The sequence below is a fragment of the Carassius gibelio genome, chromosome B1 (genome assembly GCF_023724105.1).
Source record: "Carassius gibelio isolate Cgi1373 ecotype wild population from Czech Republic chromosome B1, carGib1.2-hapl.c, whole genome shotgun sequence".
NCBI lineage: Eukaryota > Metazoa > Chordata > Actinopteri > Cypriniformes > Cyprinidae > Carassius > Carassius gibelio.
Window position 1 is genome coordinate 27,942,234 of NC_068396.1, and position 20,273 is coordinate 27,962,506.

Sequence of the window (20,273 nt, forward strand, 5' to 3'; positions counted from 1 at the left end):
AGGAGGCGGAGCGGTGGCACTTGGAGTAGCCTACGAGAGAGAGAGAGAGAGAGACAGAGAGAGAGAAGAAGCGCGCACACGACCTTATGTACACAAAACCCAGACCCTCCACCCTATAACAAAATCGACGGGATCAGATGAGATCACGTGTCCCCCCTCACTGTACAGCTCAAGCCATACGGGGCAGGTTGTGCGCTCGCTCGTGTATGCAGCGCGAGGAGCCAGGCAAGTCTTCCTCCACGCGCTGCAATGACAAGCTCGAGCAGCTCACACAGTGACAGCGAGAACGGATATCTTTCTCAAGTGCGTCTCTGTGTATATGCATATATGTGTTTGTATGGATATTTTTGCAGTATATTTATTCATGTTTCGTCAACGTAAGTAATTTTTGTCGTGCCTATAGAGATTTTTGAATGTTTAATCAGGACTGTCATTGCACGCTGGCGATCCAGTTGTAAACCACAAAGTTCAGGCGGAACGCCTGTATCCACAAAGATATTAAAAGAGTTTTCTTTTATATAAGTACATCCAACATGCATGAATGCATACAGTAGCTATAGTTTGCAGTGAACTGTATACTTTATCTAGTGATGTATGTGTGTCCTCCTGAATCAACCGGACCATTGCTCCAGTTACAACAGAGTTGCATCACGGAGTTTTGCTTGTCGCTTTCCTGCTTCGCTCCACGGCTAATAAAGAGTCCGGTAGATACTCAATTAGATAACCAATTGTGATATGAAATTAAGCTTAACAAAGTCAGCCGCTTGGTTCAATTTAGATATTAGCTATTTGAAATCCGTAGCCTACTTAAAAGTGTTTGCTCATATTGAACACAGACACATTTCCGCATGACAGTTTAATTATCAAGAGCTGTTGATATTCAAACAAAGCCTTTTACTGATGAGACAAATTGATTTTACCAAAATAATTTAGTCAGATTTTTGTAAAACTATTTTAAAGGTGATTAAAAAATATCTACCATCAGCCTTGACAGTGCACTGGGGCCTGTTGAGTTTACTGGAGATGACCTTGGCCCAAATTTGACCCATCAGGTCTTTAGATGATGTTAAAACTTAAACTAAGTAAGCATATAAACATTTGTGCACAGTGCTACCGACAAAAATCGGAAAATACCATTATAAATTGAACTGCGAGTGAACTTTTTTAACCCAGAGGTCAAATTTTTAGGTAGCCTATCCTTCATGTTAATAAACCTACAGTTAGAAATGTGTAAAATGAAGTTCGGGTAACATATTATATTGCAATGTTTATGTTCGAAACATGTTAGCCTATTTAGATAATAGTAATAACAAAGTTTTTACGCTGCGAGGTAGCCTAATTTTTTTTTTTTTTTTATATATATAGTGAGTATGTTGGTCATGTGAAATGTCCTGTTAACGTTTTCACACTGCAGAGCAAAATTAAATGTCTGTCATTTAATAAAGACTGTTCTTTGATCAATTACAGGATTCTGCTCTTGTGAAACAGGCCCACAGACGAACTTTTCTCCACACGGACCCAAAAGATCACCTGTGAACACCCGCGGAACAAACGTGCTCCTTTATAGGCTTATGCAGATCATCTGTGGTGGTTTATGACAATGTGTTTTTTGGTAAAGACCTAAAAAGAATAAATTACTCGCGATCTCTCTTTGTATTAGCCTATGAAATGTAACTGACGAGAACTAAATGATCTCTATATATTTGCATTTGCCTCACAACTGGTTCGAGGATCCCAGGAATCGTCATGTGTTCTAATAGAACAGCAGGGTATTTAAATTGCACTGCAGCAGGTTAAAGAAATAGAAAACTAAGTATGATTTACGATCATCTAGTAGAATGTTTAAAAGTAGGCTTTAATTTAAATATATTCTTCCAGATGTTTATAAGTAACCTGTAATTTCAAAAGTTTAACATAGGTTTAACATATGAACTAATAGCCTATGTGGTAATTTTTCTCCATGTTTTGAAATAAATAACAATGCTGAATATGTGTTTCTAAGGAAGTAAACTGACAACCACGACACAGAACGGATTACCTAAATGCGCATTAATGCAAAAATCAATTCTTTAAAAAGGACAACTATCGATGTAGGCTCCACAGATTCAGAACTGCTCCAAAAGACTCCAAAATGTTAATGTAAATTTCATTCAAAGAACTGGACAGTCATCTAGCCTAAGAAACCCGCAGATCCGTGTGAACAATTCCAACATTAGCCTAATCTCTGTGAAGAAGAGCATGTTTCTTGCAATAATTGAACGAATAGATCTATATTCGTTTGATAAAGGACATTGTGACTTCTGTATTTCTATAAAACAGCAACATTTCTTTGATACACAAGGACCAGTTTTAACCACTAGGCTAGCCTTTCAGGGGATTAAAACAATAGCATGTTTTTAAGAGAATGTTTTTCTTCTAACAAAATGATTGGCTTTTTTTTTTTTTTTTTTTTTTTTTGGAATCTGTTTAAAAATTAATAAGACTATGTTCACTATAAGTTATAATTTGACGTAGGCGATTAATAAGAAATGAATTGTAGCCGCTATAATAAACAGTCTGTCAACTTTATCAGTGTTACAGGGAATTGTATTAAAGATAACGCCATTAATATATATAGCTATATATACACACACACTACTTTGTTGTGCCTGTCTCTTATTTGACGCGGATTCATGAAGAAAATGTTAGCCACGTTTAAGCGAAGTAAACGTGTAGTAAAGTTGTAGATGTGTGATCTGAGCGCAATCTAAAGATATAAAGCTTGTTTGTATGCGTGTTCGTGGGATATTCGCCCAACTTTATCTCCTCGGCGATTCAGAGAGACTCAGCATACCCGCAATTATTATAAAACAGTGTCAATACTCCTGGATAATGAGATATAGTTCCCGCTCTCTCTGTGTTATGTGAAATCCGTGTGATATTCTACGCGGTTTTACGTTGTTATATTCGTTATGAACACGGAAATTACTTAAAGCAGAGGTATCCAGAATCATTTACATTCAGAGTCAAATATAAAATAACAATTAAATAATTTCTGGCATTCCCGGACCAGCGTGATTAGGCTATATGTTTTGCAGCATTAAAAATATCCCCAAATCGATTTATACCTAGTTGATTTATGGGAAGGGCATTAAAACTTATACAGACGTGACTTGAAATGAAAAAGCAGAGATGAAACAAAAGGTTAATAGCTTTCTTTTTAACCGCTTGTTAAAATGCAAGATAATAAAATGACAAAAAGCTTGAAACACTGACTGTTTTGTGTCCAGAGTGTTTTATTAGCTTTGTGATGCGCATGACTGAACGATTAAAAAACGTTAAGATGCAAATCTTAATCCAGGTTTATTAATTCAGTGTGGATCGTTTATCCAAAGTGACTTCTGCTTTGAAGCTTGATGGATGGAACTGTGATTGCTGCACTAGACCTTATCTGTGTTCAGGTCATTTTTCATCCTAGTAAACTTCAAACTATAATTAAAGCACAGGCTTGACATACCTTTTCAATGTGATGATCTAATCCAGAAAGTTTTGCACCACTCTCTCTCTCTTCAGTGTCTCACACCTGTCACAGAAGAAGTGAGGCTGTCCCTCACCCACAGATTGTCTATCTATATCCTCATATCCATCCCTCATGCTCCCTGTTTCTCCTCTCTGGGTTCATCCTGGGTGTGCCTGTGTTCATGAAAGTCTGGGCAAACTGATCTAGGATCAGATTCCTCCTCACTTTACAATGATAGCGACCCAAGCCTATTTATAAAGAGTTGCTGGCCTCTTCGATTACATACCCCTCTGCCTCTTCTGACAGTTCCCCTCTGTATCCAGGCTCCCTCGACTGCCCTGTGAAACCAAACAAGAAAATGGCCACAGAGGGGAATTCAGAAGGGTGTGTGTGTATGTGTTTGTACTAAATACTATGCCCAAAAATATATTCTGACTCAATTGGCAGAAATACTGCTGACTTTTATTTTTAGACATAAATATATGATAAATAACAAAGAAAAAAGTGGAAAATTTCAATGCTGATTAACTCTGACTGACTGCTGTAGTTAATAAACTGCTTGTCCTTAATTGATTTTAATTCTAGCTTTATCTAGTTTCCTGGCTTCTGTTCGGCAGGCGGGTCACGAGAGCTGTCAGTGGGTCTTGTGTATTTCTGTCTGTAGGAGATGATAGGCCCATGAAGATATTAATGAGTTTTTGAAATGCCATTTTCAGAGTATTTTAACAAGTATAACCACTGCAATTCCAAATCATCCTGCCGTTTTCTGGGCCTGAAGTAAATCAGACATTAATGGTGAGAGAATTCAATTAATAATAATGAATAAACTGTAAAATGTTACTAGGGTAACTTTGAAATGATCAGACCTTATAATAAATAGTCAAAAAAAATAAAAATATCTGTCTAATTAATTTTTTTTACAGTGTAGTACATACAAAAAAAAAAGATATAAAGAGGCGGAGAGTCAGAAATGCTCTTCCATCTATAGCGTCTGTATCAACAAGTGTTTATGGAGAAAGATTGTGTGTTATCTAATGTCTGCTTACAAATGATGCAAACAAAATTTGTAACAATAACAAGGTACATATAATCAGAAAAGTCGACTGTGAGAGATTGGTTATTTAATAAATCAGCAACTATCAAAGACATAATAAACTTGCACTTCTATACATTCATATTGGAAGAAGCACATGTTCCTGGATCAACATCATTACAAGACTTTTCTCGTATCAACCCTTCTCTGTGATGTCAGAGGTAAGACCATCCAGGAACAACAGGTCCTGTGTCCAGTGCCCTGTTTCTGGAGGATGGAAACAGTTGTGAATCGTGTCTACTGACCTGACCAAGTTAAAAGCAAACTCACAGCAGTCCTGTTTAAATCATACAGACACACATGCTGTCTGTAACCTCCCTGCCCAGCTGCTGTCTGACTGCATGACAAAGCTTCCAGAGAGTGAATACCAGAGACTTATACTCCTCATATATTGCTTGCCCCTCCTCCTTTGATCCACTCATCCATCGGATCCACAGACTGTCATGCACATGCTGTGCGAGTGTATGTGTGCACGTGTCCATGTGCATGTACCAGAGTTTATCTGCAGGTATGTTTGTTTGTAGCGCAGAGGCTTGTGTGTGCGTGTCTGGTACGGATCAGGGCATGCTTTGCTGGCATCCCAGTCATTTGCACTTGCTGGTTAAGCTTGCCAACCACACCACGCTTCACCCTGTGAACATGTTTTCAACCCCGACATGATGGCACTACTAGCTGCAGACACGCCACTGGCAGAGCCACTGAACTGGACAGAAGTGCATAGGTGGCGGTAAAAAATGAAATATGAATTATGAATGAATTCAGAGACTCTTTGTACATGCCAGCTCTAACTAAGCTTGTGCTTGGAATAGCACATGTGTACGTGTAATATATGATTATATGAATTATGAAACAGAAATGGCCACTTAGCAGCAGGGTTATAATCGTTAACTTTAAACTAAAATCCATGACTTGAAATAAAGTAAACATTAACTGAAATTAAATAGAATATAAAAACGGTTTAGAAATTTTATTGCAGCTAATGCCAAGACAAAAAGTAAAAAATATACTATACCAGCTCAAAAAAATAAGGTTCTGTCAATTATTTACTCACAGTCGTGTTGTTCCAAACCCATGATGACAAAAGGTTAAATCTGTTTAATCACTACACACATAATCATTTTTGTTTAATTGTGCCTTTTTTTAACTAATATCTTGAATTTGAGGAACATTTATGTTCAGTTTGTTTGCTTTTTTCCCCAAGCCACAGTTAACTTCCAACCCTGATCTGAAATCATATGACAGCTGTAAAGAACATATTGAAATGTATCTGCTATCTAACTCAGACATGAAATATGGTGCCAATGAAACCAATAAAATGTAATAATTTCGTACAGCATACAGGTTGGAACAACGTGAAGGTGAGTAAATAATCACAAATCTTTAATTTTTTTAAGCATTCCTTTAAGATTTCACCTTTTTTCCCTTTCAGTATTAAATTTTTTTGTTACATACAACATCTATTTGTATGATTTTATGCAATAGTATAAGCATATGTCTTTAGTCTTGCACATTTTGTGTATGCATGCCTCAAGGGGAGAGAGAATATTAGTGTGCAAGCATGTGTTTTTGTTCTTGCTCATGTATATGAGCTCACATATTTATGACTGTGTTCCTGTGTGTTTGTGTAAGACCGTGTGAGCACACATGCTTTCAAAGAGAGGTGGATGTGTGAGTTTGTGAGAGAGGATCACACTACCAGATGGCCACAGGGTGAGATGATGATGCTTCCATAAGGTCACTGGTGCCGTTCTGTTAGAGCAGTCATTCAGTTCAGACTGAATCACCCTCCACCAGCCTGCAACACACTCTAGTACACAACAAAAGAGAGAGAGATAATTATAGTGGCAGACTTTAGAGTATGTCTGTTTGCTGTTACAGCAAAACAACCACTGTATAGGAATAAGGTCAAAGGTCACATATTCTATAACCTGTGTCTTTACTATAGAGCTCTGTGTGTTAGTTATGACTACAGTACAACTGCAGTTTCCCGAACAACGACATAACTCACTGATTAGCCACTGTAGTATGATGCATTGTTGTGGAAACTAAATCCCTTCATTTATAAACAAGTGCATTCTTCAAAAATGGTGCTTATTGAGGACGCGCTAAAATGTATCAATTAAAATGTATTTATATTTCAATTGAATTGAAGATATAGATTGTACTGCAGGTTAGCTTGCTAATTGTGCCCAAAAGCATAATTTATTTAAAGGGTTGGTCCACCCCAAAATTTTAATAAACCCGTGCTTTACTCACCCTTCAAGAATAGGTGCATTTGACTTTTTTCTTTCAAACGAATCCAATCTATACGAATCCAAGTTATATTAAGAATTTTCCTGGCCCCTCCAAGCCTTTCAATGGGGGTAAGCTGGTGTCGGCTGTCAACAGTTCAGAAGATGTGAAATAAAGTGCATGCATCTGTAATAAAACGTCTCTCACACAGCTCCGGGGGGTGAGTAAAAGCCTCCCTCGTCTAACAAATCCATGCATTTTTGTAAGAAAATATTCCATATTTCATGCGGTTTCAAACCTTTCTTTTGTGGAACATAAAAGAAGGTATTTTCAAATAGAATACCCTTAAAGGGACTTTGGTATTTTGAAGACTTGGCAACAAAGCTGTTTTGGTTAACAATGACTTTCATTATATGAACAAACAATGCTGAGATGTTTCTCAAATTATCTTCTTTTATGTGCCATATAGTTTATGTTAGGCTGTTGTAGCCTAAATGTTTATGTTATATATATAAAGCTACAAATTGTAATGTCTACGCTCGATACTTTCTCATTTAACACAAAAATATCTTTAAGTAAACTTTTGTGGGTATTTTCACAGTCAAATTTATTTTGTGATTAATTGCGATTATTAAATCAAATAGATGTAATTAATTAGATTAAAATAATCAAATTAATATATATAGATAATATATAAAATATACAAAATATTCACACTGCACAGTAAAAACAGCAACACACAAGAAACAAAAATCGTGATTTATTTAAGAGTACAAGAGTCCAAACAACATCTGACCCCACTGAAATTCATTGTATGGAAAATAAAACACTTTTCATACATGTCATAAATGTTTGAAATGACACAAGGGTGACTAAATGATGGCATTCTTTGCATTTCTTGGTCAACTTTCCCTATCAGTTTTAAGAAGGTGTGTGATAAAATACACCTTACGGTTAAATTTATCTTGATGACAAATTTCTACATGTGCCTTTCTTTCAGAATTGGCCTGCAATTCCTGTTGCTTCATGCAACAGCTGAGAACAGCAGCATAAATACAGTCAGCAGAGAGTGTCAGAGATAGAGCTGTGCTTTTCATACCCACTGTGAGACCAGCGTTAATTAGGATCTCCTGATCAGGAAGGACAGTCAGATGCAGGTCCAGGCTAATCGAGGGTCAGCATTTGTGGATCCAGAACCACAGGACTGATGCTAACAGCAGCCCACAGCACAGCCATGTGGAGGACAGTGGGTAAAATCAGTGAGACCACCTCTGACAAATACAAAGCTGACTCTAGAATCTGTCTATCTATCTTAGTAACTTTGTCATGTCAAAATGGGTAGGGCAATAATATTGTTGATGTCTTGTGACTGAACTATTGAGATCTCATTCACTTTCACTGAACATGCCTATCTAACCTATATTTTTTATTATTTATATTTTTTTACAGAAGCATAGATAAGTGCAGATTATTTTTCTTGGTGCATATGCCATAAATGCTATTGAATCAGTTGTACTGAACCCAGAATATTCCTTTAATGAAACTAATGTAAACATTCTCTTTTTTTTCAAGGCTTTGTCAATGCTCTGTCAAACCAATATGATCCTGAGGAATTTTTCCAGTTTCGCTTAATGGTCTCATTGTGTGACCATGACTCGGTTTGTATAAAGTCCACAACCGCTTTTTGCTGTCAGTCATAGGTGTAGAGGAGTGAGGGTGAGCTTGCATGTGTTTGTGGAGAATGAGACTTGTGCACGGGGAGGAGGCCAAGCATGGATCCATGATGGACCAGAATCAACATTAGGGATTAAAGTGGAAGAAGAGAGAGAAACACAGAGAGAGAGAGAGAGAGAGGTGTGGATGATCCGCTGAGTCGGAGAGTAGGAGGGGGCGATCGCGCCCTCTAGCTCTCTCCAGCCTGCAGCCTGAAGGCTCTGCTTTGTGTTTGGTGGACCCAGGCGTAAATGTCCCTTTGTACTCACCCAGCACTTCAGATACACACTCTTCTGCTGGTCACACGCACACCCTGTTGCCTTTCCTCCCACATGCATCTAACACATCAAAACATGAGGAGAGAGCAGACAGCGTGAACTGGCAGATATGCTAAATCAAGGGACTGCTGCTGGTTCAAATCCCGATCGAAAGCACACATAGAGATAAGCTGTGGTTGCTGCAGAAATAAATGAGTCAGTAGCAAGCTTATGAGTGAAAAACTACAGAAGCAGAAGAACTGACAGTTGAACTATTGCAAGAGGTACATGAATGACTCTTGTAACGTACCTGACTGTAAATTACATTTCAGCGATCAAAGAAATGCATCGACATGTGGTTTCACTGTAAACCGTGACATGGACTGTGCACTGTGTACGTGTATTTTTGAAAAAGCTCTTCATCCAAATGTACTGCACCCATGAGTCACAATCAATAATGACTCACACACACACACACACACAATTGAGATGCTTTCCTATTCTTTTCTGTTTCTAAGAAAGTTCCAATGCAAGATTTTCCACAAACTTTTTTGGCAAAACATCAGTGGAAGTACATTATAGGTGATATTATGCTACATTAATTCATCCAAACTGATGTGAAAATATGAAATATTTAGCAGGAGCTTTTTTTGCCCTTGCATGTACCACACATATCATATTTTCTGACTCACCATCAGGAATGATTCACACCAAGTTCAAATGTGAACTAATAATACACTAAATAACTAAAGCATAAAAATAATAATAATAAGTATTATTATTATTATTATTATTATTATGCATAATTATATTTTAGCTAATTGTAATACGTAAGAATATATTATATTAAATTATCATTAATATACATATACTAAACACACATTCAGACTAAATTCATCTTTATGTTAGTATTTCAAAATTTTTATATGTAATATTAAAATTCTAAAATATAAAGTATTTTTACCTGCACTGTGTTTTTTATTTATTTATTTTTTGATGTGTAATGTAGTCATGTCTGCATTTATCGTAAATGTTCTCTATTTTGTATGCATAGGCACATCTGTGTTTTGGTCTTATGTAATCCTGTCTCATAAGCGTCTCATTACTGCTGTTTCAGTGTGCAGCATTTGACTTATATGATGTTTCAGAGCAGTTAACAAGAGCTTTATTGATGAGCTCTGTGTTTGGGTCTGTTGCCCCTCATGTGATCTTATTCAGCTCTTGGCTTTAATTTAACACATTGAGCACATTCTCTCGTTCTCTCTATCATTATATGTGCAGAAAGCAGCCGGACATTTCGAAACAAAATTACAGGTTTCTGAGAGTTTGTACCATAGCGCAGCCAGGCCAGGTCCCCTTTCTTTTACGAGGAACATTTAGCATTTCAAGCAAAAGGCCCATAATGGCATGCAGAACTTATCCTTGTCCAATCAAAAGGTCAAAAGTGATGCATTCTTGATTTTCTGCAACCCCAAACAGAGATGGCTGGCCTGAAGTTAGGTGACACAATCACATAAAAGCACCACAAACAGTGCTTGGTGACTCTATTGCTATAGAGACCATCGTCATAGCAGGTCTCTGTGGAAGTGCCCTTGGTGATCTGGTTCTGCAAGTGCATTCTGAGGAACAGGTTTGAAAGCATGATCCCTGTGCTGATTTTGAAACATGCTACCCATTATCTCAAATTTATGAGCAATTGATCATGGAAAAGAAAACAAACATGGTACACAGAAAACTAGACATCAGAAATGCCCTCTGCAAGGTCAGGTTTGTTGACATGTCTTTGAAGGCTGGGTTTTTGTAAGAAAAAGACCGTTGCTGGTAGCTGAAATCGCTTACGGCATCTTTAAATTGAATAATGTATCAACAGCATACACCTCATTAAACCCACAATCCTACAAACAGAAGCTTTGGTTGTAAATTCTAAAAGTAACTCATTATTCTATATCAATATTTTCGTGGTAAGCAACTCATTCAACTATATTTTAGGCTGTGCTCTGAAAATGTCATAATTATAATAAATTTCTAAACGTGGAGCAAAAGGTGTTTTCAGGTAAGAATTTCAATTAGAAGACACAATGCCCCTCTTATTTGTATGTTCAGTTTCCATTAAAGGGGTAATGAACTATTTCCTTGAACTTTTAAGGTCATTGTAAAAACACCCTGTAACTTTCCAAATGCAGATCTTTCTCATTAGTCTAAAAACAGCTTATGTTGAAACCAGTATCCCAAAACAACAACAACAGCTTGTGGAATGTGCCGCTTTCTGATGCAATAGTATGGATAAGCACCGCCTCTGCAGGAGATGATCAACGTCTGCTTCTACATCACTGCCTGTTTAGCCCCGCCTCCGATTCATGCACATAGTGTTAATAATGAGAGATGCAAACAAGGACTATGTAAAAACCAAATAATAAAGATGGGTCAGAAAACAACAAGACACTGTGAAGTAGAAAATAAACAGTGTTTGAATTGCCTTCCTTGTGATCCCAACGTTAGGAAAGAGTGGATGAACTTTATTTTTAATCAAGTTCCAGACCACATCAGGAAGAACTTTTTTCACTTCATTTCATCGCAGATTCTATTACAAACAAGGCACAACTTGATGCAGGATTTTCAGAAAGACTGAAACTAAAAGACAATGCTGTTCCCAAAATATTGTATCCGACAGTAATTTCGCAACACACAAGTGTAAGAGTAACTATTTTCTACTTTAAGTGTAAGTAGTAACTAGTTCTAACAGAGCGTTCAGATGAGGAGTCAAAAACAGAACAGAAAATAGCTTATTAGTTCAAAATTATGATTTTTTTATTAATGCAAAAATGTTATAAGTGGACCTCAGAGAACAGTATACAATAATAAAAAAGGCAGTTCATGACCCATTTAATGTGCACAATCAACAGAAAAAAAATTGATAATACTATATGTACTTTTTTCTGTAAATTTAGCAAGTAACCTTGCCTTTTTTATTTTAACATCTTCATGAGCTCTTGTCTTTCATGCAACTGTACGCTAAGCGTGAGCACCGATGTTCTGTATCCCCACATTACAAACTAGAAAAACAATGATAAAAATAAAGCTATTGGTAATCAAGCAGACAAAAGAGCACAAAATGAGCACACGTGAATCAACACAATCAATAAACATGAAAACCCACTGAATTGCATATGTATATGACATACAAAAAAATACTGACTATATTCATTGATCTATATGTCTGCATGCACACATGCAGAGTCAGAGGTATCTCTATTGTTTTGTTTGCTACAACAAATATGCACATTTGCTAAGGCAGAATTAACTCTTTCTCATATTTAGGGTATGAATAAAAACCTAGGTAACTCGTACTCGCCTTAAACCATTTGTCAGACGCATTTCTAAGCAACCAGACGTTCAATTTTTGTCTGAAACAGTCCTGTAGACTTGGACTTGTCTGGACACATGCGACCACCCCGATACACTTGAACCTAATGCCCTCGCAGCCACTCAGAACGCTTTAGTCATGGTGACGGCTTTTGTACCGACAAGCTTCACACATATTGCCTTCCGAAAATTGAGGCATGAAACATACATTTCATTAACAAAGAAAGTCCATGTGCAAGAACTTGAGTGCTTCACAAACTGCCTGAGCGCTAAACCACATGTTGCATATAAAAGCCAGGAGTAAATGAACGGAGTGTCTGTGTGTGTAGACGGAGGGGAACCAGGGTTAGGGCACAACTTGCCATGTTTGTATCGATCGTGCTGCAGCCAGAATGTATCTACAAGCAGAAACCCTGAAGCTCTATAAGAGACGGACGGACAGAGAGACAGAGACGAAGTGTTGGAGGGAGGGGGCTGCTGTTCGTGGTGGGGGATTGTGGGAACAAAAGGCTCCTAGAGTTTTACTCCTGCTCCTTCTGAAAGAGTGTGTAAATAGGGAGAAAGAGATTGAGGACGAGAGACCAAGAGAAAGAGAAAGAGAGAGAGACTGCTAGCTCTCCTGGCTCTGCTCCAGAGGATGATGTCATGCTGTATGACTTCACCATGCAGTGTCATCACTGCACCCCCCTCCCACTCCCTCCTTCATTGCATCCCTTTCTCTTTCTCTCTCCACACACCCTAACAGAGAAGGTGCTGCTTCACTCATAAAGAGAGAGAACGAGAGGAAGAGAGAAAGTGGGATGGAAGAAACAGACAAAGACGACAACAATGGAAGCAAAACTAGTGCTCCCCAGTGCAAAAGTCGCTGCCACGGTGTTAAGCGTGTTGTGGATGTTTCCAGAGCATTGCTATGAGGTCACAAATGTGTTTTGAGTGTTTTCTAATATGTTGGTAAGCGTTTGCTAATGTTATGGGTGGACTGCCATGTTCCCAGATACCACTACTGTCTGTCTCTCAGTCCGTCTGTTCTTTATTGCACCTGTTTTCGTCTATATATTGAAAGTCAGTGGAGTCCAAAACAAAAACAGACTCTATAGACTGATATTGTATGAACATAAAGAAGATTTTTTTTTTCAAAACATCTTTAGAAAAACATAAGGCAGAGAAAAACACAAAAGAAAATATTTTTCAAAATACCTCAACTGTTTTTGGCTATACAATTAAAGTCAGTTGGGGTCCAAAACAACATTGCAGTCTATCAACCTTTGTTGTATAAACAAAACAAAAATGGTTTTAAAATATATATTTGGAACAACATAAGGGTGAGTAAATGACAACATCTCATTTTCAAATCTCATCTGTTTTATCTATATAATGAAAGTCAGTGAGGTCCAAAACAATAAAAATAATAAAAAACAATACTAAAAAAAACAATCTTAAAAATAAAAGGAAAAAAAACATCTTTAGGAAAACAACAGATTGAGTGAAACACAAAATAAGATATTTGAAGTCTGTATTTATTTATATAATGTAAGTCAGTGGGGTCCATAAGCACATTAGACTCTGCTAGACTTGCATTTTATGAACATTTATAAACTAACAGACATTTTTAAAATATATTTTTTAATGTCTTTGTTTTTGAATGTTTTTGTTTATATTATGGAAGTCAGAGGGGTCCAAAACAACACTGGACTCTTCATCCCTTGACTTTCATTTTATGGTCATGAAAAAGGAAACTTTTATATATTTATATATATTATTTCTTTGAAATATCTTAAAATATTGATTATTTTTGTGTGTGTGTGAACTGTGTCTTTAAGGACTTTAAAATAGCTCTAACCCTAGGTTTCAGACACAATTAGGTATCAAGCACCATTAATGATAAGATATAAGGCCAGTATGGCAGGTAGATTAAAGAGGACAGGAAAGTGGGAAGACACTGAGAGGCACTGGACATTAGGAGAAAGAGAGAGAGCGAGAAGGATACATAGATATTGAGATAGTGATGGGGAGGGGGTGGGTTAGTTTAATTACATTTCTCAGTGCCACTCTTCTGCCATACGGACCAACAGTCAACACACACACACACACACACACACACACACACACAGCAAGACAGGGAGGCGTGGTACAGTCTCTCGCTAACCATTTCCTCAGTTCAGCACAAAGAGATAGCAAACACACTCAAACACACTCAAGAAACATGACATAATGTAGACATTGAAGTATGTCGGTCATGACAATGAAAAACCTTGCAATGATACAGAACAATTTAGTTTCAAATTTAATGGAGATTATTATCATTCTCATTACTGTAATTGCTGTCATTGCCATCACCATGAGATTTGATAAAATATCCTAGATGCATTTATTTGTTTTGTTTGTTTATTAAACAGTTCATGAAAATTGGAAACAAATACAATACACACACACACACAAAAAAAGCCTCACACCCATATCATTCTAATCCTGTATGATGTAATTTTATTATGTATATAATTTGTTTAAGAAAATATTTTTAAGATTGTTGTTAACCAAACCATTTCTCAATATATATATATATATATATATATATATATATATATATATATATATATATATATATATATATATATATATATATATATATATATATATATATATATATATATATATATATATATATATATATATATATATATATATATATATATATATATATATATATATATATATATATATATTCCCCAGAGGAATATATTTTGGATGAATGAAACATTTTCTCTAGTTTTCTGAAATGAAACCAAATGGACCAAAAAAAAAAAAATAAAAAAAAAATAAACAAACAATAAAAGCAGTACATACATTACAGCTTCGAGTTAGAAATAGTACAAATTTATGGTAAAAAAATCTTGTTGGCACGTTTTATACATATTTAACATTTGCTCAGTTTTCCACACAAATTTATCATATGGCTTTAAAAGACTTTAAAAATGCTAGAATCACATTATTTGTTATTTTATTAATTTATTTTGGGATCTTCTGTCTCTATTCACTTGCACTGTACACTGAACCAAAATTATTCATTGAATTGACTATTTTATTTAAGGTATGAGTTTGCAATCAATTTATTTAAGCTACATTTAAATAAACACATTTTGTTGAATAATTTTCAACATATATATTTTTTAATTTAGCTAAAATAAATTATTTGCAACTACCTTAAAAAGTGTGTAGGAAAGAGTAGTGCATCATTCTGCTTAATGCTTGTGTGTGTGTGTTAAGGAAGCAAAACAGTCAACTATAGGAGTAAATCATAACAGAATTGTCCTTTTTAACTTCCCTCAAATCACCAAACTGGGTATCAAGCAATAAAAACTAGAGTTTGACACTGTGTGTCACTGAAGACACTGTGGACAACAGCTGATCCATGACGGAGATTGAAGGAGTTTGAGATCAGTCTTGTGGCTCCTCTTCACGTGTATAAGGTGAAGATTCAAATAAACACAGCTGATCCTAGATCAGCACAGAAGGCATGCTTGACCTGGTCCATTGGGATGGCACTAACTCTCTCCAGATTGGGCGAAGCAGGGGAGCAGGAGGTTTTGGACTGACGGGGGGAATAGGGAAAAAGAGAGGGAGACACACAGAGAGAGAGAGAGAGAGAGAGAGAGAGAGATACAGTGAGCGGAAGAAAGCGAGATGCATTGCTGCCAGGACTCCTGATTCTACAGCATCTGTCACCCTGAGTCAAAAGAACCAATGTAAAATCTGTTATCAAAAATGAATGTAAATGAAAGCAAAGCTGCTCTGAAAATGTACATGCTATCTATCTATCTATCTATCTATATATATATATATCTATATATATATATATATATATATATATATATATATATATATATATATATATATATATATATACATATACATATGCTTACATGTATACAATAATTATTGATTTTAATTTATTTGATTATTTTGTTTAGTTTTCATCTTACACACATAAATCCAAGCACAAGACTTTGTTGTTTCAACGGATGGAAACCAACTTGTAACTTGGGCTTCCACTTCCACACCAAATATTCCAATCTAAATACCAGGTTGGTCATTTGAAACGTCATGAAAGTTTCCACTATCCACTAACTCTCGAAAAGCATGTCGTCTGAAAACCATGAAAACCATGCTAGACTTTCCTAAACAGTATCTGACCTTCTCTCAGTCTCCACAACTCCTGCACATGGTTCAAATGAACGACTCCACACGCCTGTTAGTGATTAGATTGGGCCAACGTGTAAAACCTCACTATCTAAAAAGCTCTAATCGCACGGACCATTAACAGCGTGCTAATTACACAGAATTCCTGCAGGGAGGAGGAGAGGGGGAGACAGGCAAGGAAAACGGAGTGAGGAGGAGAACGTAATCCAGAGCGCTTTGAAGTTCAGTAACTAAAGCAGCTAGTAAACTAAAGCATTTATCATTAATATGTGGTGCTCCGAAAACATTTAAGCTCTTCAAGGTATAAATGACTCTGACCACAGAGTTACGGTCAAGGCTTTGAAGAGTTCAGGGAACTTCTGCTGGAATGCTTTGGTCTCGCCTGTGGCTGGAAATGCCCAAATGAGACGTCTGTGGAAATATAATAAAGGATGGACTATAGATTTTTTTTTTCTTTTTTAACTATAATTTCTTTGGAAAATCCCCCTTTTCATTCTCAGGTTTGTCATAGTAGCTCACAAATAGTTAATTCAGACAAACACAAATATAAGCTTAAGTTTAGCTAGCTAACTAAACAGACATACAGTATACTGTACTGTTTATTACAGAAGATTTTATTATTATTATTTAAAGGAATTAATACTACTATTTAGCAATCATGCCTTACATTGATCAAAAGTAATAGTGAAGACATTTATAATGTTAAAATATAAATACACTTTGAACAAATGCTGTTTATATGATGCTTTTGTGCTTTCTATTTGTCAAAAAAGATTACATTTTAAATAGAAAACAATTATTAAGTGGCAGCGAAGACACTGATAATGTAAAACAATAATAAAAAAAATTATATAAAAATTCAGATTTAAATTTCAAACAAATGCTGTTCTTTTGAGTTTTCTAATCATCAAAGAATCCAGAATTAGTGTATCACCGATTCCCCCCAAAAAAAAGAATACAAATAAATTGTAGGATCATGTCACACTAGAGACTACAAAATCAGCTTTGCCATCATAGAAATAAAATACATTTTTAAATATAAGTGAAATAGTGAAAAAATAAATATTTCACAATATTAGTGTTTTTACTGCATTTTTGTTCAATTAAAGCAGCCATGGTGAACACAGAAGAATCCCTTCAAAAAAACATTACAATTCCTACCAAACCCAAACTTTTAAACACTAGTGTCTATTGTTTTTAAATGGAACTAATTATAATTATAAAATAATGATATACTCATATTTAATTACACACAATTATAAATTAAACACATGTGATTATACTTATTACATGCATACTTTACATACATACATCACAAAAACATCTCTTAATGAGATCTTTATAAAGTGCTACTCCATACAAAAGCTCTAATAGGAAAATGTTTGCACTTCTTAACAAGGAACGATAAGAAAGAAAGTGAGGCAGATGGAAGCAGGGATAGCGCTCACACAGGCCTCTCATTCCCTAAAAAGATACAGTATTTTCTCTCAGTGTCTGAACAAAGGCAGTCATTCTTCGCTATGCTAAAATCTTTGTGACAGTGTTCCCCAACAGAGCTCATCTCGTTTGCAAGTGGCTATAGTTGGAGGCCTGAGTTTGACCTCTGACCTCTCCATTCATTGTGAGGCCAGCGAACCTTGTGTCAATCAAGCACAAAGCGTTTTCTTGTCACTCTGTCCCACAATAGTTCTTAAAGGGAGGCCCGTGTCTGTCAGATGAACTGGATTGATTCATTTGTCTGCTGAACAGAGCTTGACTTCAACAGCTTTTAGTCTCATTGATGCAGTTAATGCATATCGTGTACGTTTGACGAAAGCTTGACACTGGCCAGCTTGATCCTGAGCTTGACATGGGACAGGGGACTTGCTGAAAAGCCCAGACAGAATGACATCACTCTGAAGAGTGTGCATGTGTGAAAGTGTGTGTGACTTAAACTGATTCCTCCCAGATCCCAGAGGGCTGTGCAAAACAGACTAAATATGATTCAGCTTCACTTATGGCCTTTAGCTGATCAACTTAAAGAGACAGTCCTCTCAAAAATGAAAATCCTGTTACCATTTACTCACCCTCATGTTGTTCCAAACCTGTATGAGTTTCTTTTTTTCCTGTTGAGCATGAAATAAGTTTTTCTGAAGAATGTGATTGATTTAAGTGAATCTGTTCACTCAAATGTTTGTTTAAATGAACCAGTTCACCACAATTCGCTGATTCATTTGATTCCCCACATTTTTGCAGTTATATATAATGAGCATTTTTCATATTTATTGAACCTACACAACAAGTAAAGACCACACCTGCTTGACAACTGAAGATGATTCCTTTGCATTCTATACAAATCTGTCCAAAGCGATTTCATTAAGTGTTACAGATATCACTGGCCATGGAATAACTATTTTAGACTACACTGTAAGAAAATAAATCTGTAGAAAAAAGGTACTGGCAATTTTTATCTGTTAAGTTTATGGCCTGTTCCTTTAATCCTGAAAATCAAAACAATTTGTAATTTAAAACATGGGTAAAACATTATAAACAGTACATTATGCTCTATTTTTACAAGCTGCGCCCCAAATGATGCTCTATACACTATGCACACTATGTACTATGCACTTGTATTTTGTCATTCAGTGGTAATGTCTGTATGGGACAAATGTACAGTTTTAGGAAAGTAGAAATCATACAGGCTTTTAATGACATGCAATCAAACAGAAACAGTGAACACGATTAAACAGAGAGAGTATTTCTGAACCTCGAACATTATGAGGAAGGTTACTCCAGAGTTTAGGAGCAAAATGTGATAAAGCTCTACCTCCTTCAAGTGAAGTTTGCTGTTCTAGGTACTACCAAGTCCTGAGTTTTGTAACTTTATGGAGCAAGATGGATTGTAGTGTGACAGAGGACTGGTTAAGTATGCATGAGCAAAACCATTTAGGTGCTTACAAGTAAGCAGCAATATTTTCTTACTGATATGGAATTTAATGGGTAGCGAGTGTAGAGATTATAAAATTGGGGGGAATATGATAATATTTTCTTGGCCTGGTAAGGACCGCTGCAGTTTGTAGCTTCTTTATACAGAACAACCACCTAGTAGTGCATTACAATAGTCCAAACAATGTAAACTAAACTTTTAAAAAAAATATTACTAAGGGGTAAAAAGTATATTGAAAATAGCAGAGGGCCTAAGACAGATCCTTGTGGCACTCCATATTCTACTGCATAATGCATAATCTGGATATTTAAAGTACACTTTTTCATTTTGAAATTTTCAGTGTGAATGCACCACTTGCACGATTTATACCACTAAACATCACAGAATAACGCATAAGGATGTGAACTGGGATGCACTTACAGACCTTACAGAGTGTATGAGTGTATGATGAGGTTTTAACTCGACAAGCTACATACAGTGTATAAACACTATGATAAAATGTAATATTTTACAGTGCAAGATAGAGGCTAATAAATATGTACAATATTTGGTAACAAAGTACTAACTTGCACCTTCGTATTTGTTTTTCAAGGCAACTGTTTCAGCTTTCTGGTGCCTGTAATGCTAGTGATCTTTCTTTGTTTTGATTTCGAGCACTGACTGACAGATTGAAACAATCTGAACCTGACAATGCATGTGCTGACTGACTATGAACTTTGCTGAATCAAACCAACTGCAGCCAAACGGAGTGTTTTTCTTTTCTCCTGCATTTAGTCAGCTCTGGCAGAGCAGTGCTTCTCTCTCTCTCTCTCTCTCTCTGAGCAGGAGTTAATTAGAGAACAGTTGTGAGTTGCGTTCACACAGCCCAGCCCAACGGGCGTCTGGTAAATGACAGGGCTCCGTTTGCACACTCTTTCAAAACCCAGCGGCGTGGCTGCAACCCCCCCCCCCCAAACTTACACCAATTATGACAAAATCGGCCACTCCCTCCAT

General features: G+C 36.3%; 1 long non-coding RNA gene across 1 annotated transcript; it reads left to right on the top strand.

Annotated features, from left to right (window-relative positions):
* The first annotated feature begins 12 nt into the window (after nucleotides 1-12).
* On the top strand, nucleotides 13-3,255 carry LOC127949066 (uncharacterized). The gene is made up of 2 exons (XR_008152235.1): nucleotides 13-303; nucleotides 1,468-3,255. It is a non-coding gene; the product is annotated as an uncharacterized LOC127949066 (long non-coding RNA).
* Nucleotides 3,256-20,273: the final 17,018 nt, after the last annotated feature.